Source organism: Buteo buteo, chromosome 21 (genome assembly GCF_964188355.1).
Source record: "Buteo buteo chromosome 21, bButBut1.hap1.1, whole genome shotgun sequence".
In the NCBI taxonomy this organism is placed as follows: domain Eukaryota; kingdom Metazoa; phylum Chordata; class Aves; order Accipitriformes; family Accipitridae; genus Buteo; species Buteo buteo.
The window spans coordinates 24,501,190-24,514,110 of NC_134191.1; the positions used below are offsets into that span (position 1 = coordinate 24,501,190).

At 46.5% G+C, this 12,921-nt stretch overlaps 1 protein-coding gene across 3 annotated transcripts in view; it reads left to right on the forward strand.

Moving 5' to 3' along the window:
• Nucleotides 1-12,921, forward strand: part of FBLN2 (fibulin 2) — a 118,058-nt gene that overhangs the window by 7,978 nt on the left and 97,159 nt on the right. Inside the window, exon 1 of one of the 3 annotated variants that reach the window (XM_075052568.1) lies at nt 840-1,026. The exons of 1 other annotated variant lie outside the window; for it this stretch is intronic. The gene's annotated coding sequence lies outside the window, so the exon portion shown is untranslated. Of the gene's footprint in view, nt 1-839; nt 1,027-12,744; nt 12,864-12,921 lie in introns of those variants that run through there. One more of the 3 variants, XM_075052569.1, reaches the window with a different exon arrangement.

A 12,921-nucleotide genomic window follows, 5' to 3' on the forward strand; every position in this document is an offset into this window, starting at 1 on the left:
GGAAGCTCTGCAGTGGGAAAACGGCCCAGCGGGGTCTCCCTGTGCTGCCCGCCCCAGGCGCTTGTTGCAGAGGTTCAGGGCTGGCCCCACAGCCAGGCTAAGGGCTGGAAACGGCTTGTGCTGAAGGGGCAGAAATGCAGGGGGGAGCTGAGCCTGGCGCCCCAAAGGGAGGTCCCAGAGCTCCCCATCCAGCGTGAGACAGGCTCCCTCTGAGCGAGCCCCTTGTGCTTGCAGGCAGGTCCCTGCTGCCTGGCTGGGAGAAGGCACCCTGGGTTATTCTTACAACCCTCTGAGGGATGTTTTCTTGATGACATAGTGCTGCAGTGACTTTGTTCTTCCCAGGGACTTGTGTCTAATTCATACCAGGATGGGTTGCTATAAACAGTCTCGATTGTCACATAAATGTGACAACTGGACCCTCTCGATGTAAAGATTAGGATCAAAATCACCAAATGCTTCCGTGGTGGCTCACGGCGAGGTAAGTTTGGGACCACTTAGATCTCAGTAAGCAGCAGTGGGACGAAAAGAAAATTGAAAGCGCTTCTTCGCACAACTTCGAAGCCACCTTTGATCGAGTGAGCGGGCTTAACCTGGGCAAACCCAAGAGGTGCGGCACCTCAGCCCCACCGCGGGCGCGGGGCTCAGCTTTCACCCCCCGCTTTTTATTTTTTTGAATTGCAAACCCCAGGAAATAGGATGCAGACTTTTCTCCTCCACGTGAGCGTTATAAAACAGCCGATCTCATTGTTTCAGTATGTCCAGCCCCGCTCCGCGGACTCCCCGGGACGGCGGGCACTCGCCTCCCGCCCGGCCCGCGCTGCCGCCGGGGCTGCCGCCGGCCGCGGTGCGGAGCGCGGAGCGCGGTGCGGAGGCAGCAGCAGCAGCAGCAGCCCCCGGTGTCAGGTTAGACAAACACCCCGCGCCGCCGGTCTGCCCCGCCGCAGCTTTCCGGCCCCTCCCTCTGGCTCCCGGGGTCCCCTTGCCCCTTCCCCCGCGGAGCGGAGCGGCGCGGCGCGGAGCCGGGCGGTAAGTGCAGCAGCGGGGGAGCGCGGGCGCGGAGCCCCCGGGCGCGGATCGGTCCCCGGCGCTCCGCTCCGCGGAGGTGCAGGGCTGAGCCGCCCCCACGGAGCCCGGCGGAAGGTCCCGGGACGCCCGCCGGTCCCGGTGCCGGTGGCGGGCGGAGCGGAGCCGGCTGCAGCCCCTCGGTGCGGGGGACGCGATGCAGAGCCCTTTCCCGGCTACTGGGACAAATGTGCAAATATTTCCTTACGCCGTTTCTCCTCTCTTTCTCCTTTTCTTTTTTTTTGTTGTTCTGAAAGTGGCAAGTTGTCAAAGGAAAAAAGTTGCCGTGGATGTTTCAGAGCTGTTGCTTTATTGAAAACAACTCCCTGGGTGGAGGCGAGAGCAGGCTGTGGTTCGGTGGGAGTGTTTGCAAATCAAATGTCATTTGGAGGTGGGGGGAAATCTGGCAAAATTGCTCCATAAATGCGTTCTCCAAGTTGTGCAGGCTTGCTCGCCTCGTGTGAGCTTAACGAAAACCAAGGGGAAGTTTGAAAGGAAGAGGAGAAAATACATGGGATAACTAAGAAAAGTGCTTTCTGCCTGCTTTTGCTCGTGTGCTTTTTTTTTCCTGGAGCGAGTAGCTCTGGGTGTGAACGCTTGCTGGCTGCCTCCATGGCAGAGTGGAACAGGGGGCTGAGTCGGGGAGATTTGGGGGACCAGGTTTGCAGGATCGGTGGAGAAATCCAGCCGCAGGCAGCAGAATTGCGCACGGCATGTTCAGGGCTTGAGCGAGAACCAGCCTGTTCTCTGCCCCCATGCCTCCCCTCACCTTATCTCTTCCTCTTGTCACTCAAAGGCTTGTGCTGGAGCCTTTCGGTCCGCCCAGAGCTGAGCCACCCGCGGGGAAGGAGGCCAGAGGCAGTGGGGTTGGGCGCACGGTCTGTACCACCTGCAGGAAGGTCCTTTGAGCTTACTGGCGCCACACTGGCATTGAGTTTTTCTCTAAGCCTTTGGTACTGAAGGAAAAGATGTTATTTTTGCCGAGTTATATTAGTACTGAGTTTTGCTTCTTTGCACCCATAGGTGATGAGTAGAGGGGTGGTGCTTGAGGGTGTATCTGTTCCCAGGATTTTCTAACAGACACCAGCACATGGATTCTCTCCTTTCCTGCTCCTCCTCATGGGACATCTTTGTTTTAGGCATCCTTGTCCTTTCAGTTGCAGAGGGAGGCTATGGGCACATCCCATAAACGTGGCTTTACTTGGTTAGTCTGTCATTTAACAAGAAAAACTACGGCTTATGGTATATAGTTAATGATGGGTGTAAAATTATCTGAGAAAGATATAGCTTTCTAGACATAGAACACCCTTATTAGTGGAATGGATGAAACCATTTTTAATATGAAAGATTTTCCTCTAATGGCAGAATGGGGCCTGCAGAGGCCAAAAAAGGATCTTTTAACTGCTTCTTTTCCCAAATGGAGTCATCTGGACCTTCAAAATCACTTTGAAGACAGTTACACCAGCATTAATTGGGCTGGTGTTGGCGTAAAAATATCATCCAAAAATCACACCCTTAATTGGCATTACTGTGTTGGCAAACCTTTTCCAGCGCTGCCTTATTCTTCAACAGCCATATTATTTTAATTGTATCCATGTATTCTGTCTCACAAGCAAGGCTCTGAGCAGGATTTATTGAATTCAGTGTGGTGGCTGGTGCTTTACCTTCTCCAGTGAAGACAAGAAACTGATGGCAAAGCAGCTGAGGCCTTCAGTCCTGGTAGCTCCTCGGGCGTTCCACTTTTGTGGGACTGCTGGTCTGAGCATATTGCAGTAAGCTGATTTGCAGGCTATACTGGGATAAATAATAGATGAATGCTAGCCTTGCAGTGTATTTAAATACTAGGAAAAATGTTTTTTAATTCAAATCAGCTTCTGTGACTGGAGAGATCTCACTCTTTTCCTTCCATCTGTCTGTCCATCCACTTTAACACCTTTTCAGTTGCATTAGGTGATAACGTGGCATTATATACTTCTAAATTTATCTGATCTACTTGAAGCTGGAAGAAGCCATCTTTAGGCAATTTTGTGCAATGAGTGGTAGGTAGCCTTTCAGGGGCAATGATGGGCAGTGAGTCCCATGGTGCTTGGTGGCATTAAAGGTGACATTCCAGTGCCATTGGCACCTTCTGTCCCACTCAGGCACGCAGCATGGGAGAGCAACAACAACCCACATACCTGAGGGCTGGTTGGGTGGGCATAGCTGAGGATCAGTTGGCCTACTGGAAAAGGCCCATGAGCACACAGGAGTCTGCACCGGAGTGCTCATGAGTGTAGCTTTACCCCTGCATATGCGCGAGGTGAAGCCCACCAGACATCCCAGGCTGGCTTTTGGCTCTGGTGGTGGATTGGTATAGAGCAGCAGCACAGTGAGGAAATGGCATCTTCTCAACTGCTATCTCTGGTTGGTACTGAGCCCTGTTACTACACTTTTTGGAAGTACAGTGTTTTGCTGGACAGTTCCTCATCAGCAAGAGGGAGAGCGCTGGGGCCTTTCCACACTGCCAGAACCGCCCCAGCCCTGCGGATGTCCATTCCTCTGGATTCGCAGGAGCAGAGAGTATAGAATAGAATCATAGAATGGTTTGGGCTGGAAGGGACCTTAAAGATCACCTAGTTCCAACCCCCCCTGCCATAGGCAGGGACACCTTCCACTAGGCCAGCTTGCTCAAAGCTGCATCCAAGCTGGCCTTGAACACTTCCAGCGATGGGGCATCTACAACTTCTCTGGGCAACCTGTTCCAGTGTCTCACAACACTCACAGTGAAGAATTTTTTCCTAATATCTAATCTAAATCCACACTCTTCCAGTTTAAAACCATTACCGCTCGTCCTATCACTACACTCCCTGTTAAAGAGTCCCTCCCCATCTTTCCTGTAGGCCCCCTTCAAGTACTGGAAGGCTGCTATAAGGTCTCCCCAGAGCCTTCTCCAGGCTGTGGGAGTAACTCCAAGTAGTTACATCCCACCACCAGGTTGTGACCTGCTTTCACTCCATGTTAAAAATTATGCTTTTTGTGCCTTTTTTGGTGTGTGTTGGAACCTCTAAGGGCTCCTGTGGCTCTCATTGCTGTAGTGTCTGGTATCTGCTCTCAGTTCTCAAAGCCTGCATGGAGACTGTTAGGTATGGAGGCTACCTTGGCTGTCCTTCCTTGTCATCCTCGTGCCCTTAGATTTTTGCATCCCCTGTAAGCCAAACCAAGCCTACAAACCAAACCATGCCTTTCACAGCTGCCTTCTTTCCTTTATTCCGGGAGATGACAAATGTTTACAGTGTTGATCTTCTCTTCCAAGCTGTTCTTTGGAAATTTTTCCATGCCTGGGAGTTTCTTCCCCTAGTTTGCGGGTAAGAGGTGGGATTTAACTGCTTCTGGGAAAACCAGAAGTGTCCCTTAAACTATCCAGAGATTTCTGTGGCTGCTGAAAGACTTACTGTGGGCACATGCTTTCCTACAGCTGCCTTCTGGCTTTTCAGCATCATACTCTGAAGAAACCAGACTGCTGCTAGCTGGCCCACCAGTGCCGGGGCTTCTTGCCTCTTCCATGAGCCTTTGACCTTGAGGCAACCATGATCTCAGGTGGCCTCACACTGCCCTGGGAGAGGGCTGTGCCTGCCGGGATCTCCCCTTCTTCCTCTGTCCCAGGGCTGAACTGTACTGAGGTGTTTCTTTTCTAAGTTGTATGCAGATCCCTAGTGGCAGAAAGAACCTTGACTCTTAATTATGCTGCCTCTTATCTCCTCTTAGATGTACCAACAGCCCGCGTGTTTAGAATAAGGCTCTTATATAGTCATACAGTCTCACGCATTCACTTTTGTTTAGCTTTTCCCCTCATTCTCTTGCATTAGAAATTTGGATTTCCTTTCAGCTCATTGGCATAATATTAACCTTTCTTTTTGCTGGAAGTGACATGTTGCCTTTAATAACAGGGGCCTGGATTTAATATCCCAAGAGGTCCTTTTCCAATTCCATGTTCATATAGATCAGGAGCTAAAAGAAAGAGACTTCTAAAAGGGGCTTTCCAAAAAGTGGTTTGTTTTCTCTTGCTTACATTATTGTGGTCTTTTTGTAAGAAATCAAACTGTTGAAAAACCCCATATATCCCACTTAGATATGAAGAAATTGCAGCTCACTTGTGGCCTGGATCCGCTCCTTCTGCTGAACATGATCAGAGCAAGACCAGACCCTTTGAGTTACCTTTTCATTCTTGTATGTTAAAAACCTAATATATTATTCATGAAAATTAAGCTGCATTAATTATATCTCCTGGTCTGCTATAAGACAGACATACATTCCTGTCTGTCTTGTTTGCTAATGAATATTGTGGATTGAATCCAAAATCAGGGAGAAGTTTAAGCACTGTCACTGATCCATGCATGCAGCTCTCCCTGACTTCATTGTTCAGATGTGACCTCCAGGCTTCCCGCGTAGGGGTGGCTGTGGAAGTAAATGTTTGATCAGGAGATGTCACTGACATTTATTGCTGGGTGCACTAGAGCCCGTGGCTTTCATCAGTGTGGTCTCATTTTTATGAATGAAGGCAGGCAATGACTGCCGAGCTGTCCAAACCAGTGCCAGGAATCCGGTATTGTAGAGACGTGGGTGGAGACGGGAGCGTGAGAAGTGCTTCTGCTCTGGCGATCCCACCGTGGTACAGCTGCGTGTCCAGCCCCAGATGTGATGGATGGCCGTGCTGTTTCTGTGGTCTGGAGGTGGTCTGGGGTCAGGGGACCCGGGAGAGAAAAAGTCATGAAGAAGTACGTCACACACTCCTTTTTGTGATGTGAAGTTTTAAAAAGTGTCCTTTTTCACCTCACAGACTCTTTCCTGCCTATTTTGGTAGGAATATCTTTTTTTTTGATCCTTAGCATGAAACTTCTTTTAGTTCAGTTCTGGTTTTTACTCTTGACTTTATTCAGTGAACACACCTTGGAGACAAGGAGCTCATTTTTTCCTATATCCACAAAACGTTTTAGTTACCGCTAACCCATTAGACCTGTACATGTATAGTCAAAGAAGGATCTTAATGTGGTTGTGTCTAGACTTGTCATGGAGAAAGAGAGAAAAAGCAATTCCTGGGGCATAGATACATGACTTTTTGGAAGTAGGAAAATATAACCAGCAAAGATTATATCCCCAACAGAGCTGGCAGAAGGGGTCTTATGGGTGTTCTTAATCCACCTCACTGCAAAGTCAGCCAGGTTAGCTCAAACCACCTTTGTTTTTGACTTAAATTAGCTGAGTCTGCACTAGCACAGTGAATGTTCTCTCTGTCCCTCCTGCCAGACATGCGGTGGGGGACTACCAGCCAGCTGCTGGTCCTCGGCCAACTCCTGCTATAGCCACATCCAGGAGAGACCGTCTGTGTGTCCCCCAGGCATTACTTAAATGAGAGCTGAGCCATTTGTTCAATATCAACTTAACCACGTTTGTCAGACAGAATCAGCTTAAGATGTGCCCCTTACACTCACGTTTGTGCTGTCCTAAATCATTTCGGCTTGGCACCTATCCCCCAGCTCTTAGCTCAGGTCCCATTAACAGTTCTTTCTGGGAAATTTCACAGGTCACTGGTGCTCTGCGGCAGCCATCAGGAGTGGGACCAGCTGAACTCCTTAAGGGTGTCTGTGTGGTTCAGATTAAACAGCTATTTTACCCGTGGAAGGACAGACCTGTTCTTTTACCTGAGGATTTGCGAACCATTTAGGGTGATACTGGATATGCATGCATGGACAGAGACTTAGAGGATGCCTATGAGATTTGAATTCCCATTTAAATTAAAAGGCAATTTGTTGTCTGTGTTTCTGTGACAATCCCATTCAAGTGTTTTATAGAAACAACTTCTAGGACTTTTGCTTTTCTGTACTGTGCAGTGGGCTTTGGAGGCCAGGTTAATTATAAAAAAGAAGATGGAAGGTGGAAAAACACTGTTTTGCTGGTGTCATGAATCTTTAGATAGGAGAGAAACAGAATACATTTAAAACTCTGAAGTGTTTTGTAGCCCGAAACCTTTTCACAGGAAAATGCTCCTTTAAATTTATGGCCGGAATGGAAGAAAAAATCACTTCTGCAAATGATTATTTTTTTTAAGAATTAAAAAACACTGTTAGAAATGATTAATTATTGTAACATGTGAGCGCTGTAAAGTTTCATCTATTCACAGTAGTATTTCAAATGATTTAAAGTTGTTTGCTCAAGGTTTGCTTTTACCATGTCATTAAATGTCATGGATTTGTTCCAGCTGTCCTCCACAAATGTATCACTCATGATGGATTTTGCATGGGTACAGGCTACCAGATTTTAGTTTTGATACCAAAGCCCCATTTTGTTTTATTTTTAATATAGTTTTGCTTTGCAGAATGTATTATTGGCTTTTAATGGAGTTGGCAGAAAAGATGCTAGCAACTCTACTGGGCAGAGTTGTTGGACCTGGCTTGCACCTTCTTCTGAAACCCCTTGAGGATGGAGTCAAGGATGGGCATCTGTGCAGATATCTGACCCCTCTGTCTGCTACCAGACTTTTTCCTCTGGTATTGGCTGTGCCTGGTCACTGCCTCCCATTGCTGTCACTGCCTCCTGGCAGTACGTAAGTCCTCCTATCTGCTAGTTGCATAGTCCACATGAGCACTTCCTAATTTGCTTTAGGCAAAATCAAGTGGATTATCTCAAGCCACTAATTAGACTATTGAAGATAATCCTGCTGGCTTTGGGGTTTGTCTCTTTCCTTCCTGAAGTGAATTAGGGAGGACTCTGAGAGGCTGCTCGATCAGCCACATCTGAAGGGAGCTGGGCTCTTGCTGGGTGTAAGGACAGGCAGCTGAAGGTCTCCTCACCAGCACAGCTCAGCCGAGAGGGCAGAGAGTCACCATGGACTTACTAACAGCCTAACCAAGTCATTATTGAAGGAGAGCATCTTTCTTTACTGAGCGGCCGAGGCATGCCCAGTGGCTCTACCAGGTCTGTTGACGCTTATCTTTTACTTACTCAATTTTTGTAACGAGAACACTTACGTTTGGTAGCCTGTCATGTTTTCCTATTCTAAACTAATGAGCCTCATGCATGGAGCTCTGTCATATAATCAATATAACATACCGTCTGATAATCTTGAAAGACTGGGTATGATTAATGCATAGATATTGGATGGCCACTTGGAAAGGATATAATCTGATACTGTACAGAGCAGATTGATTTGGGAGTTTACCCCTGAGTTCCAAATTGGTAAATAGCGTAAATGGATCCACTCAGTAAGAGGAACTGCAGTATGCTCTCAAACATTAGTTTGCCTTTAGAGCAAAACCAAAAATGTGATCTGCTTTGTGACATGCCATTTGGTTCCTGGCATGGCTGCTTGCATATCCAGAAGGATATGTCCCATGGGAAGTGTTTGTAATGATTTGTGGACTTTTCTAAAATGCAGACATTAATAGCAGGAGCACATGATAAGCAATCTCTCTTCATTTTTATTAAGATTTTTGCATTCTTCTCGAAGTGTTGACATAGTACACTGTACCCTGGGGTGTTACAAGTGTCTGAATATTTAGGATGTGTAAAAGAACAAGAACATCATGATATCTTTTCTGTCTGGGCAAACAGGTTAACTTGAGTGCATCACTTTTATTCCTACATTTAAACAGAATGAACTAAGATGCTAGTAATAAAAAAGGAAACTCACTGGTATATACTTACAAGTACTAAAATCTCTCCTTCTGTAAAGAGTGAAAAAATAAATTAGCACTTTTTGGTGTTTATCATGAAAATGAAGCGTATCTCTAGACTAGACAGTTGCATATATTTAATTCTAATTCTTGGTTACATTTCTATAATTTGTGGTTGCTTGTCTCTGAGGCTAGAAATAGCATTTTGTTGCATGCTTGTGCAGTAATGTTGTACTCTAACATGCTGCTAAAGTTCCACGTGCTGCCATGATTGTGATATGTCTTTGCACTGGGAAAAAACCCACTAAAATAGGCAGTGAAGTGTGTCAGGCAAGTATATGTGTGTTTTAAATAAAATAGTCTCCTCTGGGTTTAAATGAAATGTTTCCATTTCTTTTTAAGCCTTCTTTTCTACAGCTCTACAGAAACATCTGCCATCAGTAACATCCTTATGTTTGGGCCCTAGCCCTGAGAGTGCAAAGCACGTCACGTTCACGTTAGTCACTAGGATGGGGTGAAGAGCTAGGTGTTTGCAGGCAAGCACTTGGGCAGGAGCAGAGCCCAGGATTTGTGTAATAATACTAGTAACAACTTCTAGTTGTTTTTCAATGGCATTTTTTCGTGATGGGTAGATTAAGTAGATCTCGTTTCCTCATTAAAAACAAAGTGAAGTTAAAGAAGAAAAATGCTTTCTGCAAATCACATCCTGTTTTCATCCTCATTCAATTAGCACAGATTTTAAATTGCAGAGTGAGTGTCGTCCATCTGACCTGCCTCCCTTCCCCTCCTTATTGACACTGATATTAGAACTATGGGAAAACTTAGACTGTTGGCAAAATGGGTGGAAAATCAAATGTTTAATGTTTTGCTTGAACATTTTGTGGTTTCTCCTGAAATTCTTTGTCTGAAACAAAGGATGTTCTTTGTTCTTTTTGGGGGGGTTTGCTTTTTATTTGAAAAAATATGCAATGTCATTGTGGATTGCAGAAGTTTCTATAGAAATTGCATAAGTTCTCTACAAAATCTTTTTCTTTTAAACATGGAAAAAGAAGGACAGTTAGAAACTGCAAAAAATTGTCTGTTTTGATGGTGAAGAATGATTTGTTGGCAGATTCTTACAAAAATTCTTCAGAATCAAAATGTTAGTGATTTGGAAAAATCTTGAAGTAGAATAATTTCACATGACCCCCTCTTGGAAGCTTTTAAGTTTTGCATTCTTTGCTCCAGCACAATTCCCACTGCAGAAATTCTTCAAAAACCAAGATTATGGATTCTTTTAAAAATGTCATTCCTTGCTTTTTGGGTACTGCACTAAGTTGTGTTTATATATCTTAATCTTATCCTGATTTATATGATCAAACCTAAGCAGTCATGGATTTGTTTGGAGTCTGTTAAAGATATGAACTGAACCGCAAGATAGACAGTCGCTGCCCTACAGAGTTTGCAGGCTCTGGATGCCCAGGCTCTTCCAGCTGGATGTTGGGCTGCTATAGCAGCATGCTGCCCTCTCTCCCGGGCATCCCAGCCGGAGTTGCCCCTGCCCTGGCTGTGCGGCACCATGAGTGCTCCCTGGCCTTCCTCGCCATTTACAGGCCTGAGGAGACGCAATGGGCGCAGGGGATGGGCTGGAGGCAGTGGTCGGTTCCCTCTGCAGAGCTGCAGCTGGGAAGGGGGTGAAAAAGCAAAGCCCTGGGAACAAGCAGTGTGTGTGTGTGGGGGGGTGCACCTACACTTGGCATGCTCAGCCCAGTACGGGCCTCTGAGCTCTAAGGGACTGTCTGAAGCAGAAAAAAATGGTGGTTTTGTGACCATGCAGGTGAAAGGACCTTCTAGTCACGTCTCTTCTGCCCTTTCAGCCAGACTGGCTTTTACTGTGATGCTAGCTTGCCGCTGTTAAGTAGCTGCTAGTTGTCACTCTGAAAAGTATTCCTTTGTTATTTCAGAATTACTGAGACACTTAATTGGCTGTTCATTAACTGCCTTAGAGAAAAATAAGATCTGATTAATCATCATTTCAGCAAATTATAGCCTGTTCTACAGGCTAATGAAATTAAGCAGCAAAGAGCTGGCTTCCTCCAGTTAGCTGTAACCTGCCTTAGCTGTGCAGCCCTCGCTGCCTGGCCCTGACCTGGAGGGCTTGAGGTGCACAGGAATCAGAGGGGTCACCGACATGAATCAGGGATGAGGAGCGCAGAGTCCCGTTTAATGGGGTAAGGACCACGGAGCACTGCTCAGGGCACAATGGAGATGATGCCTGTGCCTGGCTGCAGCATGAGTTGTGGACATAAGTGCAGACAGCCAGCAAGAGAGACGTCTGTTGGCTGCAATTCCTGACCTTTGAGATCACTTTACTTCCTTTTTGTTACTTTTTTGTAAGCAATTGTCATTATAACCGATCAAGATAAAATTTCTGAGCTGAGATCTTGAATTCATTACTGAAGAATGTATATTTTTCTCTGAAATATTCCTATATAGTACATTATTTCAAGTTTTACTTTACACACATGCTGATTTCAAAGGTAACTGGTTTCAGTAAATTATGCAACAGGGAAGATGCAACCAGCACCTTTGCTTTAAAATAAAGGTCTGGGGTTTGAAGAAAGGAAAACTCCACAGATGCATAATGCAGTTGTTAGAAATCCCACACAATGCATTTGCAGGTGTTACTCACAAGGCCAAGAATTTAAAAAGCAGGTTTCTCACATGAAACTGCTTTGCCTTCTTCTGGCCAAGAGTTAAAAGTGCCCCCAAAGCTTCTCTATTTTCTGCCATCTTTGTGTCTTACATCCTTCCTTCTCCAAGATCCCTGACTCTTGCTCTCCTTTAATCTCTTTTAGGGGCCCTTTCTCAGCTATTTAAAAGCAGCTATAGCTGTTCCCCCCATCTGCCTAGGGTTGGCAGAGAGAGTAATAGAAACCTTCCGTTTCTTTGCCAAGTGGGGCTCCTTCAGCCTCCCTGCATAATTTGATTTAGAAGCATTTGAGACATTGACAACACTGACATTGGCATTACATGGAATTTGCTTTCAAGAAAGTTGGGGAATAGCACACCATTGACAGTTTGCACTTTGCCCTTTTCAAGACCTAAACATTCACGAAAAGCCTACACCAGGTTGGTGCTAGTTCTTAATCACCTGGATGTTGGTGTGTGGCACTTAGGACCTGATGGTGTGGTTGGGGCTGGACGAGCAGGAGTGACAGGACTTGAGGACTATACCCCTTCTTGTCTGCACCTTCTCTGGTGTATGCAGCTTTGCAACTGGTTTAACTCTGACCTGTGCAGAATTTGTGAAGAAGAGGCATTTCCTTCTTTGGAGTGTAGTCTTCTCATCACTAAGTGTGATGACGATAGCAAATACAAACCAGAAACAGATGAATGACAATAGAACGGAAGAATTAACTGAAGAAAGTTTAGAGCCTTTGTTTTTTTTGTAGTAGTAGTAGTAGAAAGGTTTCTTCCGTTAGCAGAAAAAAACTGAGATTGTTTCTCACTTAGCTGATGGCAACACTGGAGTGGAACGGATGGGAGTCTTGCAGCCCAACCCATGTAATGTCTTTGTTGCCAAAGATCCCAGACCAGATGCCCAGGCTTCGCTGGGTCTCAAGGGGCCTCACTGGGCTTTACCAGAGCTGTCTCAGTGGGGAGCCTTGGTAGTGGCCATGGGGATGGCGATGGCCCCTGTGGTGGTGGTGGCCTGGAGCAAGGAGGGCTGGCCCTCTTTGATGTGGGGGCTATAGTCCCCTCTGCGCTGGGCACCCAGGGAAAGGGAGACAACGGCCTCAGCGGCCCAGTGAATACCCCGTCCCAGGGTTTGGTAGGTGGGAGCGAGCTGTTTAACAGCCCCATTTGGGTGGAGGAGGCAGCCCCGGTGCTGCCCGGGCTGTACCTGGGTCAGGCGGCTGTAGGCACGACTTTGAAATGTGAAGCAGCTTCCTTAGGCATTGCGGGGGGTAAAAAGTGAATTAACCATATCATAGGCACATGGTACTTCCCTGCTCAGATTACACTACAAAATCTGGGCAGTTCCTAAGATAGAGCTGGAAAAGGGGATTTGGGAGTGTGAGCAGCACTTGGAGCAGAGCACAGCTGACATGGCTGGGAACAAAAGGTGATAGGAAAACTCACTGCATCTACATTGCTGCACATCCACAGGTCAGCAGAAATCCTTCCTAACTGGACATTTGTTGCAAATTTACTGGGAGAAGTGTAA